At 37.1% G+C, this 13,552-nt stretch overlaps 1 protein-coding gene across 1 annotated transcript in view; it reads left to right on the plus strand.

The window, feature by feature from the left end:
• The first annotated feature begins 396 nt into the window (after positions 1 to 396).
• Positions 397 to 13,552, plus strand: part of LOC128861840 (probable serine/threonine-protein kinase DDB_G0282963) — a 147,425-nt gene continuing 134,269 nt past the window's right edge. The window contains exon 1 of the mRNA XM_054100215.1: positions 397 to 416. The gene's annotated coding sequence lies outside the window, so the exon portion shown is untranslated. The remainder of the gene's footprint in view (positions 417 to 13,552) is intronic.

A 13,552-nucleotide genomic window follows, 5' to 3' on the forward strand; every position in this document is an offset into this window, starting at 1 on the left:
TATTTTCGTGATAAAAACCTAGCCAATAAGGCGACTACATATGCGTTGCTATTAGCGCATATGCACAAGTGCTTGTGGGTATGTTAGTGCGTGTAAAATATAAATTATTGCGCTAAGACCAGCATACGGAATGCTGTATTAGTATGTGCCTGTACACAAAAGCTTATCGGCAATGCGCCAAAGAGTTGTTTGCAAAAAAATTCCTAAATAAAACTTAAAAATAGTTTTTGTTTTTGTAATAATTCGCAAACGAAAAAATGGAGAAAGAAAAGTAAAAAGCGCAAAACTGGCTAATATAAAGTGTTGGCATTTTTTGCTTTGAAGAAGGAGTGGCGGATTGGTGAACATAGAAAGCAAAGCAGAACGAGTATGTTCGCTCCGTCTGCTGGATTTACCCAGCCAGTAAATCAAATTGTGTAAATTATGAAAATAAATTGGTGGCATTATTAATAGAATAAAATAATTAATAAAATGTTTAATAAAGTAAAATTATCAACAAATCCAAACTTTTCTGTGTATACTCCTTTTTATCTCATTTCAATATTTGCTGTTTCAACCACTCGTTATACAATTCTTTACGAATACGAATGTGAAGTGCAAAAAGCATAAAACCGGTTCGACCACATCAGTTAGCAAGTCAACCATCCCAGTAGACGAAATGATTTGAACAAACGGGTGGACCCACAGCTGTGAGGTCAGTTCAATTGCCTGTTTGCTTGCTGGACTCGCAGTTGCCGTTGTAGCCCTAAACCGAAAAAGTGAATAGCAAAAATGAGAGGAAACAAAAAAATGTAGAAAACACCCAGTGTAAAAGCAGAAATTCAAATAAGCAGCAGTGCAAGTGGAAAAGCAAATAAGTACCTAATATCTAGAATTCTGAAGTGAAGAAAAGTTTTTATGGTGTGTTATTTGGCATTTTTATATGACCCGCCATTGCACTATTCATTACTTCGCGCCATCATCGCTGCCTTGTCGCTTTTGTCTGCATTTTATTAGTGGTGTTTATTTTTGTGTCTGGCCAAAGAGTGGATTCAACAAGCCGGTGTAGACATGCGTGAATTTCAGAATTTGTTCCAACACATTTCGGAAGGATTTTGTATGTGCAACTTGTTAATGTGTGTGGCTACCTGTTTGGTTATACGACTACTAGTGGTGGCAGGTGTTTATCGTTACAATGAAATGGGCAAAATGAAATAAACTAGACTCTATTATTACCTACTTGAAAAATTATGGTATTTAAAATACATAAATGTTAATAAAATTAATTTCAATTGTCTTGTTTGCAGTGAAAATACCGAATTTGGTGAGAAGCAGTCGATGCGTGTGCCAATCGATACGTATTGGCCCCAGTAGATTATCTATGTCCAGTAGAAGGGGCAAAGTGATTTCTATTTACCGAGCTACAGTTATTAAATAAAAAGTGTGCTAAAATGTTTCTCTTTTCTATCATTAATTGCACGAAAATAATTACACCTAGCAGTTAAACTTCTCTTTTCATATTACTTATTGCAATTGTATTCTCAAAAAAAAAACAATAATGAAAAAAAAAAAAAAAAAATGGTAAATATGGGTAATCACTTAAATTTAATATATTATAAATAACAATGTATAAAACGTTTGAGTGTCAAATGAGTAACTTTCCAAATGATTCTATTTAAATGGAAAAAATTACTTTATTTTGCTAGATTTTAACATTTTCTATTGAATTAAGGGGACCGGTGGTCTAGAAATTTCAAAAAATCGATTTTTTTATTTTTTCGATATTTCGATATATCTTAAGAAGACACTGTGGCATTTTCATGCATTTCCCAATATTATAGCTTTTACAGCCCATTAACTAAGTAGAGAGCGGTCCGCGTGCTCCTGTACCACAAATTTTAAACTCATTTATCTTGAAACAACTTTTTTCGGCCTGGTGTTGTAAGAAAAACCTATTCCACCGAATCGTCTGAAATTTTCATATGTTGTTCACAACATCAATGGCTTTCGCCCGTACTAGAATCTTATTATTAATTCAATAATTTCATATTTTTTCGATTAAAAAACTGAAAAACACTGATTTTTAAATGTCAAATTCAAAAACGCGCCACTTTGTCATTTTTTTTAATCTAGTACGGTGCATAGCTGCAGATTAATAATTTTTTTGTTTTTCGTGTTACAGAAAAATAGAAGAGCCAAAATGGACAACACCGTCCAGGCCCAATTTATCGGAAGCATCAACTTCAGTCCCATTTTTTAAATTATTAAAATTAAAACAAAAAAAAAATTTATTTGTATGTAAAAGATGTTAAATGAAAAGCCTAAAAAATTTAAATAACGTTTTTAATTTTTTTATTGCAAAAAAAATTCCTCAAAATACCCTAAATTTTCGAGCTCTAGACCACCGGGAGTCCTTAATAGAAATGTAATATATACACTTCTCTTCTTCTTAATTGGCGCTATAACCGCTTACGCGATTTTGGCCGAGTTTAGCAAAGCGCGCCAGTCGTTTCTTTCTCGTGCTAACCTGCGCCAGTTGGACACACCAAGTGAAGCCAAGTCCTTCTCCACCTGATCTTTCCAACGCAGAGGAGGCCGCCCTCTTCCTCTGCTACCACCAGCTGGTACCGCATCGAATACTTTCAAAGCCGGAGCGTTTGTATCCATTCGGACGACATGACCCAGCCAACGTAGCCGCTGGATCTTTATTCGCTGCGCTATGTCTATGTCGTCGTAAAGCTCATACAGCTCATCGTTCCATCGTCTGCGATATTCGCCGTTGCCAACGTGCAAAGGTCCAAAAATCTTACGCAGAATCTTTCTCTCGAACACTCCAAGCGTCGCTTCATCGGATGTTGTCATCGTCCAAGCTTCTGCGCCATACGTTAGGACGGGCATGATGAGAGTCTTGTAGAGTGTTAGTTTTGTTCGTCGAGAGAGGACTTTACTGCTCAGTTGCCTACTTAGTCCAAAGTAGCACTTGTTGGCAAGAGAGATTCTACGTTGGATTTCAAGGCTGACATTGTTATCGGTGTTAATGCTGGTTCCTAAATAGACGAAGTCTTTTACAACCTCGAAATTATAACTGTCTACAGTGACGTGGGTGCCGATACGCGAGTGCGCCGACTGTTTGTTTGAAGACAGGAGGTACTTCGTTTTGTCCTCGTTCACCACCAGACCCATTCGCTTTGCCTCTTTGTCCAGTTTGGAGAAGGCAGAACTAACAGCGCGGTTGTTAAGGCCGATGATGTCAATATCATCGGCATACGCCAGTAATTGTACGCTCTTATAAAAAATTGTGCCTGAGCGATTAAGTTCTGCGGTTCGTACGATGCTCTCCAACATCAGGTTAAAGAAGTCACACGACAGCGAGTCACCCTGTCTGAAACCTCGTTTGGTATCAAACGGCTCGGAGAGGTCCTTCCCAATTCTGACGGCGCTGCTGGTGCTGAGCAACGTCATCTTACAGAGCCGTACTAGTTTTGCGGGGATACCAAATTCAGACATCGCGGCATACAGGTAACTCCTTTCCGTACTGTCGAATGCAGCTTTGAAGTCGACGAAAAGATGGTGTGTGTCGATTCTCCTTTCATGGGTCTTTTCCAAGATTTGGCGTATTGAGAATATTTGGTCGATGGTAGACTTTCCAGGTCTGAAGCCACACTGATAAGGTCCAATCAGTTGGTTGACGGTGGGCTTCAGCCTTTCACACAATACGCTCGCTAGAACCTTATAGGCGATATTTAGAAGACTAATCCCGCGGTAATTGGCACAAATTGCAGGATCGCCCTTCTTATGGATTGGGCAGAGCACACTTAAATTCCAATCGGCAGGCATGCTTTCATCCGACCATATTTTGCATAGGAGCTGATGCATGCACCTTACCAGCTCCTCGCCGCCATGTTTGAATAGCTCACCCGGCAGTCCGTCGGCGCCCGCGGCTTTGTTGTTCTTTAGCCGCGTTATCGCTATTCTCACCTCGTCATGATCGGGTAACGGAACGACAATTCCGTCGTCAACGATTGGGGTATCGGGATCTTCACTTTCTCGGTGACATGCGCAGCTGTCACTGTTTAATAAGTTCGAGAAGTGTTCCCTCCATAATTTAAGATTGCTCTGTACGTCAATCACCAGTTCGCCGTCTTTGTTCTTACAGGAAAACGCCCCGGTCTTAAAACCTTCTGTAAGCCGCCGAACTTTCTGGTAGAATTTTCGGGCGTTGTTCCTGTTGGCCAGCATCTCAAGCTCTTCGCACTCACGTATTTCGGCCTCTCGTTTCTTCTTTCGGATAATACGTCTCTCTTCCTTTTTCAGCTCTCTATAGCGATCCCACATGGCTCGCGTTGCGCCCGATCGCAGCGTGGCTCTATAGGCGGCATCCTTTTTTTCTGCGGCAGCATGACATTCCTCGTCGTACCAATTGTTTTTTCGGGCTCGCCGGAATCCGATTTCTTCTTCGGCGGCGGTACGTAGAGAACGAGAAATGTTGCTCCATTGTTCGTGGATGCCGGTTTGTTGGGCAGTACTCTCTGAGAGCAGGAGTGAGAGTCGAGTGGCGAATCTTCTGGCTGTCTGTTGTGATTGCAGCTTTTCGATGTCGAACATTCTTTGCGTAGGTAGATGCACGTTTTTTGCTGCACAGAGGCGTGTGCGCAGTTTGGCTGCAATAAGGTAGTGATCCGAGTCGATGTTGGGTCCTCGGATCGTACGTACATCTAATACACTAGAAGCGTGTCTTCCATCTATCACAACATGATCGATCTGGTTTCGTGTTTTTCGATCAGGAGACAGCCAGGTGGCTTGGTGAATCTTCTTATGCTGGAATCTGGTGCTGCAGACTACCATGTTTCGGGCCCCGGCGAAGTCGATCAGCCTCTGTCCGTTACCGGATGTTTCGTTGTGCAGGCTGAATTTTCCGACTGTGGGACCAAAAATTCCCTCCTTGCCCACCCTGGCGTTGAAGTCGCCAAGCACGATTTTTATGTCGTGGCGGGGGCAGCGCTCATAGGAGCGTTCCAGGCGCTCATAGAAAGAATCTTTGGTAGCATCGTCCTTCTCTTCCGTCGGGGCGTGGGCGCAAATTACCGATATGTTAAAAAAAACGGGCTTTGATGCGGATTGTATATATACACTTGTGCTTACATAAATAAGTAACTTCAACTTTTTCAATATTCATAATATTTTTAATGCTAAATTTTATTTTCCTTAAAAATATCAAAGTTCATAACTTTGCACGAAAATCACAAAAATTTAACAAATTAAAACCAAATCATTTTACAAAATCGTTCAAAGAAAAAACGTTGTTTTTTGGATACGATGTTGAGAATTTTCTTCCATATAAAGAAAAAAAAATTTTCAAGATTGTATTATCTTATATTACGGATTTTTAAAAAAGATAAATTGCCTTAATTATGTAAGCACGAGTGTATCTGGATACATGGACATATATTACGTAATATTTATAATAGAGAACGATCGAACTTCGGTCATAACTAACTATAAAAATTAAATTCGGTTTCGGTTAGGCTTCAGCGAACTTAAACTTTTAGTTCTTGTACCAAAGCCCATATTTTATATACATCAAAGGTACATATAAGGATATACCTTCCGATCAAAAATTACCGGGCATGTTTAAATAAAACAAATTGAAATTGTATCTCCTTTTGGTAGGCCGACGAAGGAATGGCCTTCAGCTCCTTCGTCGCATTCTCTTTGATGTCATCTATCCACTAAAATCTCCTTACTCGAAGTTGTAACTTCAACTTGGGAAACAAAAAGATGTCGCACGGGGCCATATCAGGTGAATACGGTGCTTGCAAGATAGTATTTACTTGGTGTTTGGTCAACTAATCCAGCACAATTTGGGCTCGGTGCGATGACGCGTTATCATCATGCAAAATACATGAATTGTTTGCCCACATTTCCGGCCGTTTGCGACGTATATCATCTCTCAAATATGTACTTCAAAACGGATAAATAATATTTTTTATTGACTGTCTGGCCAGATGGAAGGTACTCATGACGCACTGCGCCTTGGCAATCGAAGAAAACAGTCAACCCGGTACGTTTACATCCTCATCTATTGGGTGGTAACTGAACCATTCTTCAGTGCTGCTGGTTAACTTTATATACCGAATTGGTAAAAATACCAATAAGCTATTGTTTCTACATTACAGTATAAAACATACATACTCGAACATACATATGTAATTTCTACATATTCATATGTAAATACATTTTTTTTCTTATTTTTACAATCATAAAATATCTGATGAACTGAAATTAATGTGGTTGATCATATTTATTTTTTTTTTTTGCATTTTTATTACACAATAAAGATACTTGATTTTTAAAGAGTTGCTTGTTTATTACAATATTTGAATATACTCGGTTCGGTTTTGGCCTTAAAAATCGATGATCGGTCGTTCTCTAATTGATAATTATGATTTGACGGCACAATTTTTATATATTCAAAGCCGATAATCATTATACCTTTTTCATAATATTTATTTATATAATATATACATACATATTTAGGTTTATGATATATTTCACGAACAAATGTTGATAAATATACATACGGATGTGTATGCAAGTATTAATTTATAGTACTACTAGCTTTAACCCGCGCCCCCGCTCGCGTAGGAGTAGTTTTGAGGAATTTAGAATATGTATATAAAAGAATTACAAACAATAATTTCATAAAAAAAAAATAATTTTTTATTAATAACCATAATATTACAATACCCGGCATCCGTAACGAAATGTAGATAAAATATATTATCGGAGGTCTCAACACATTATTTGCTTTTGGAAAATAGAGTACAAATATAGTAAAATGTCTAAATAAAAATGAAGGTTTACCGCTAAGTGTAATTACTCTCAAGCCATTAATGGTAGAAGAGTGCAACATTTTAGAAGTATTTTTTGTTACTCACTGTTGATCAGTTAAAAAACACGTTTGCCTCTTCGGATTATTAATGTTGCGGCCAAACGCAATTTATGGACTTTTTTTGTTTTTTTTTTCTAATATATTAAAAGCTTAAAAATGGTTATAAAATATGCAAGCAATAAAAGACTTTGCAAAATCTTTTAAATTCAACGCAAAAAAAAAAGAGTTGTGCGATTAGTTATAGTTTGAATATAAAAATTTGTGAAAAATTAGTAACATGAAAAATTGTGCCCCTAAGAACGGCTGTATATCAAGTAGTGTCAAAAGTGCAAAAAAATAAACTTTTTACTTCACATAATCTTATCAAGTTTTTTATACCTATTTCGTTATCTCTTATGCTGATAGCGCACAAATAACCACATATCACAACAAGCGATAACTTAACTTTTAAGAAAATTCACATAGTTTGGTTTTATTTAAAATTTTTCTTATGTGACAATTTGATACCTATAAATTATTTCCTATAAATTTTCCAACGCATAGTGAATATAAAAAATATTGCAAACATTCAAAACCAATGATGTGTGAGTAAAAAATACTGAAATGTTGAAACATGGCAGGACCAGTCTAATTACTGGCAAAAACAATTCAAACAAAACTTTTATGTTCAAAATTATCAAACGCAGAAAATCAATACAAAAAGGAACACTAACACACCTAAGTGTGTATTATTTCAGTGACTTCTCAATGCGCACGATTAACAAAGCCGAGAGGTGGACGCAATAAATGCTAATCTGATTTTTTTTCATTGATATTTGCATACAACACAGAAGCAGGAACCGATTTTTAAAATCCTACTTTTTAACGAATATAATATAGATAATCTATACATTTTAGGTATCAACAACCTTTTACGCTTTGTCAAAAGCTCAGGATGGTTTAATATGGAGAGGGAAATGTAGCTCAGCCCCCGCGGCTTCACAACGGACCCATTTCGTGGTCTAAGTGGCATCGTTGTCTCTATGTGCGATGCGGCTGCCAAACCTAACCTAACCTGCATACAACACATTAAAAGATAAATTCGTAAAATACTTTCTTAAATCAATCTGAATTCTTAAAAAAACATAATATTTAATTTTACAAGATGGGTGCAAACTAAAGTTAATAAAACTATAGCGGTTTATCCACTAAAATATTGCTTTATGGTATTGGTTCTAATACAATATAAGAAACGTGTGCTCGTTTTGTATCATTTAACCTGATCTTAGTTAATTTTCCATAATAAAGACTGATGTTGAATCTGCTCTATCGAACCTTAAGTCAAATTTTAATTCCGATGGGGATAATTTTCCCACAGGGCGTTTCCCTCGAATTTTTCATTGCTATCGAACCTTAAGTCAAATTTTAATTCCGATGGGGATAATTTTCCCACAGGGCGTTTCCTTCGAACCTTTCATTGTCTCTTTTGGCATTCCATCGATAAGTATTTTGGAACCTTTAGTTTTCATTTCATGCATCAATGATATTAGGTTAGGTTACGTCAGGTTGATCTGGTTGGCTGAAAGCCATCACATAGACCTATTGGTCCTTAGTGTTACCAGATGGAGCTAAACCTTTACGTTTCTTTGTAGTAGACGTATTACAGTCTGCGCCTTTTGCGAATCTAAGTAAACTCTCAAGCTCTATCCCCGAGTTGCATTCTAACTTCTCATATTGTAAGGCTCCAATGCATTTTAATTTAGTTCTAGCGCTAACGCAGAGTAAGAACATAGAAGGTGTTCTAGCGTTTCCTTCTCTTTCAGTTCATTGCTATTTCAACTTGGACTGGTTTTTTCTTTGGTAGCAGAAATCTCTTTAAAAAACGCTCTTTATCATATAACTTTTTCAAAAGCTCGAAGTGTTTTAAATACTTCCTAATCTATTTTGAACAAAAGGCTTTAGTCTGCCGAAGTACTTAAATACCTTGGTGTTATCTCTGATTCTCATTTTTCTTTTAATTCTCACACTCCTTTTATTATCTCTAAATCTTATTGGGCTTTGTGCGTTGTAAGGGTCTCAGACTCGTGTATCCTAAAACTGGTGTATTAACCTCTTATTCGTTCTACAATATATTATGCTGTGTTTCTTTTGAGACCGTTATCTTAATTTGTTATATGGAGACTTGATTCTAAAATTTGCTGTTCGATTTTAAGATTTCTGAGCCGGTTACTCTTACAAGTCGTCGCGAAAAGAAAAATTATTTCTCATTCGTTTTTGGTATTATTATTGAACGTGTTTCTTGTTTGTCTTTACTGCAACGCATTTCTTCCTGTTCCGCTGAGTATTTTAGTAGTCACAATCCTTTCTGTCCAGACAATACAAGTACTAATTTTGCCGTGATTGCTCCTTTAGCGCGTGCTCTTCGAGAATGCAAGGAGATATCGAATTCTGCCTTTCTTGATTTCTCACTATCCAAAGAGTATTTCCTCAATTTGCTGTATACTTCTTTTTAATGCTTTATTGGTAAAATTAATTGGTGGTAAGTATCCGCTTCATTGGATTTAACATTATCACTGATGCGGGCTTTACACAAGGAATTTCTGTTGGCCCCCTCCTTGTTTTCTCCTTATTAATTACTCGCGCTTTACTTGGTGAAGTTACCTTTTTAAAACATGCTTTTTACTTTTTTAAAATATCTTCAATACTTTCAATATGTGTCTGACAAAATATATATGTAGTCTGTAACGTCCATGAATACGAAATTGTTATTTGGAATCTCCACTTAACGTAGCGTACACCATATTCTGCAAATTAGGTTTAACCAACAATTTTTTATTGAACGTTTTTACTACTTAATAAATTAATAATAATAAAATACTGAATTATCACTTTGATTACAATTATCATTTGAGTAGTCATGATGGAATCCGTTCAATTTTCTACCGATCAATTTTAAGCGCTTTAATAGAATCTCGTGCCTCAATTTCATTGTGGATTGTCGAAATCAGAGTCAATCCTTCGACCAGTAGTGGCAGCTCATATTGTACTACTCCCTTCCAATTCTATTAAACACATAAGATTACTTTCCTTGCTGCAACCCCAACACTGCTACTATTTGAAAAGTGCATAATCTCAAAACGCCCCCCGAGCTAATAAGCTCAAGTACATAAAACAGCAAACGAATTCTTTCCGAAGCGCACGCAGTACTCTGCAAGTACAGGGCTCTACTCTCCCTAAGTTAATAACCTTGAAATCAGAGATGGGCTGTTTTTGTTGCAGAAGCATAAAATCCAGTAACGTATAACTCACTCTCGTGGGAACGCTGAGTCGTAATGATTCCTTTGTGAATAACAAGAAATTATAATTAGTAATCGATTCGTTCAGTCCACAGCAAATGAATTTATTACTTTTCCAATTCTTGGAATTAATTTTAAACCCTTTTTTCAATTCCGTTACTAGTAATTTATTTTTGTAATTAGAATTTTGTGCTAGAAATGTAAGTTTTTTCTAGAAATGAAATTTTGAAGCAAATTTTACTATTAATATTAAAATGGCTTTAAAAATGTGGACAAACTATGCCTCAGCTTTGATGAGTGACGTGAGTACAAATTCGTGGTAATTTCTTTGTGATTTCTTACGCTAAAATGCCAGACCAAAACTTTGCAATACTGTGGTTAATTTGGCTATGCGGTTTACTATCTGAATAATATAATTCTTGCTTCTTTTGTTTTCTATTACTAGTTGTGTAACATTTATTTGACTTTTCACTCCTCAAGTCTAGACATTACGAGCCCTTTTTATTTCGATTATTTAGCCTCATTTATTTTTTGCCCAAATATTGCCACTTTGGTTCGTTCTAAAAAGTAAACTTCAATCGAATAGAATTTCAACCCTTGGCATGAGTGATGTTTTTTCAACGGTTCACTCCAGACACCTTTTAGCTGCATTTCTCACACAGTCGTAATTGATATTAAGAGTTTTCCACCCACCTACGAGCATATAAATATTCTTCTGCCATAATTGAGTTGATGCTGGGGGTGTAAACACAGTAGACACTCGCATTAAATTAGTGTTTCAAACACGCAGCGGCATGTACCCACATACAAGTTGCTTTTCGTTCTACGCATATACCCATTTTACTGGCTCTTCTCTCTGCATACATATTTGCGATGCTTTGCAATTGTATTTATTTTTTGGTTGTATTCTTGTTTCATTGGGGCTGCGTCATTGGACTTTGGAGCATTGCTTCAATGCCACTCCCACACTACGTACAAGCTTATGCACACAGCAAAGTCTGCTTGCTTTTTCTTGTCAAAAACCTGACTTCCAGCTACATATTATTTATGTGAGTGTATGTATGGCTATATCATCGCGTTGTCCATAACCCCATCAACGCCGGTAACAGCGCCAGTGCCATTTGCTGCGTCGTATGTCGTCCCTCGTCGTTCTCTCTCACGTTTTTCTTGCCACTACCCGTTTAACTTCTCTACAGGCATTGCTATTCCATATTCATCCTTGTACCTTTTCCCTTAGCTGTTGCATATTTTATGCGTCCACCATTCCCTCACTTTCTCATTGATTCGTTAGGTCGTTGTCAATGCCTTTGTTGTCTCCCGTATGTTTGTTGCACATTCTCACATATTTACGGCATGTGGTAAATATATACGCGTATATCACTTTCAAAAATTCTTCGGACTTATTTATGTATATTTTCTTGTTTCATATTCGTACATTGCTCTCGTGGCAATGTTTTTCTTTGTGTGTACTGCATTGTTACAAATTGGTTTATTGGCGGTGCAAGTTGTGCGCCTACAGTTTAAACAAATTCGCAACATTTTATGTATGCACTGGTGGAAATAAATTTCGGTATGCACTTTGCTACACATAAACTATACATAAAGGGTCTATGAAGCAAGTGATTTTAGTCAACAGCCTCCTTCGCTGAAAGGTTCACTCAGCTTCTGCAATGGGGGTTAAATTATAAACCTAGCTTTTCTGCGTGTGTGCCGAACGTCCTATGACCGGTAAACAAAGCTACGAGTTTGAAAATTTAATGCATGGAGTGTCCAGGACTTTCCGAGCCCTGCGTCTATTGTTCTGGGACCAAAGGGTTTTCAATAGCACATGAAGAAATGGAGCTCCATCTTTTCTGCGCTTTCCTGAGAAATACATTTTGACTGCAGTAACAGCCTTTGATCGAATATAAATTTGAGTCGTTCCGTTAAAGTAGAACTGACTGCAATCAGAACAGTGGGATATTTATGGATATATCCGACCAATGACATTCACTTCAGTAGTTGGTAAAGCTTGGCAGGGGTTCGTGAATAGTTACAACAACAACATGATGTACTTGAGTTTTTAAAATTAATCTCCCTTCTGTGCCATATAAAAGGACGTACATGATGAACTACTTATCGAGTATAGCTTCGAGAGAGAGCGACCTTATGTATTTTCAGTTGTTTGTCAAACTAAAAATATCTCTTGTTGGAGTTGATCTTCGGCTGAATTCGCAGCATTCCAGGTGGTGTTTATGGAGGTTCCTCTATGGCACAAGGACAATCTAAATAATGAAACTACTAGTATTACTAATACTATGTAAGTCCCAGATATAGCGGTTACTTGGGTAATAGTTTCTGCTTTCACTGAACGAATTTTTTGAAAAGATTTATTTATAGAAAAAACGAAGATTTCCTTAAACAATGTTGGGTTTACTTTTATACCCATCTCATCTAGCTGCCTCACTAACTTACCTGCCTACAGGCTTCCATTCATTGTATATTCCGAAATATGTCTTTTTCTGCCCGAAATTAATTATTTCTATCATATTTTTTTAGTATAAAGTTCCAGGAATCGTGGGATAAACTTACAGTTGTGATTTTTTTGTCGTAATAATTCTTGTAATCTCAACCGCAAAAGTTGTTCTGAGCTGTTCATTATGTAGAGGACAGCTGTGTTGTTCAGAGAAAATTACTAATTATTCGCTAAATGTTGCAGAAAATGTTGTTCTATCCGAAGTGGTTATATGATCTATCTTTTTTTGTGGTACTCTATAAATATATATGCATAAAGTTTATAAGTTTACAAAATGTGTACAGCTATGTTCAAAAATAATAATAGTGCACTTGCGTTCAGGAATTGCTAAATTCGGTCCGGACCGCACTTTATATACCCGCATTTTTTATATAAATATTATTTTTGAGCTGCATGAGAAGAATGGTTTGACAGCTGAGAATGGCAAACTGTGTTGACAGTTCCGTTCTGTAAGGTTTTTCCAGTCCTTATGAATCGTTTAACGCTATTGCAACTCTTCCAAATTGTGGAATTTACTTTGCAATATAATAAATCCGTTCGCGAAATTCATAGAGTGAAGTGTTGAAGAAGACACCGAAATGTCGATTCATAGTCGTTCTCAACTTTTACGTAAGGATATTTGCTTACATGCCTATAAAACTCGGCTCGTGCAAGAAAAGAAGTGAGAACCAACATGCTTGAATCTTAGTCCCGCGAGAACTGGGCAGCTAAGGAGCAGGTGCTGAGATGATTCCACCTTATCCTCCATACAGCTGACGCAAAAAGACTCGAAGTAATTCCGAGTCTCACGGCATGTATACCCCGCGGATAGTGCTCCGTGAGGATGCCCACGAAATTTGAGAGATGAGATTTTGTCATCCTCAGAATATCCCTCAAACGCCTCTTATCCAA

The sequence above is a fragment of the Anastrepha ludens genome, chromosome 4, assembly GCF_028408465.1.
Source record: "Anastrepha ludens isolate Willacy chromosome 4, idAnaLude1.1, whole genome shotgun sequence".
In the NCBI taxonomy this organism is placed as follows: domain Eukaryota; kingdom Metazoa; phylum Arthropoda; class Insecta; order Diptera; family Tephritidae; genus Anastrepha; species Anastrepha ludens.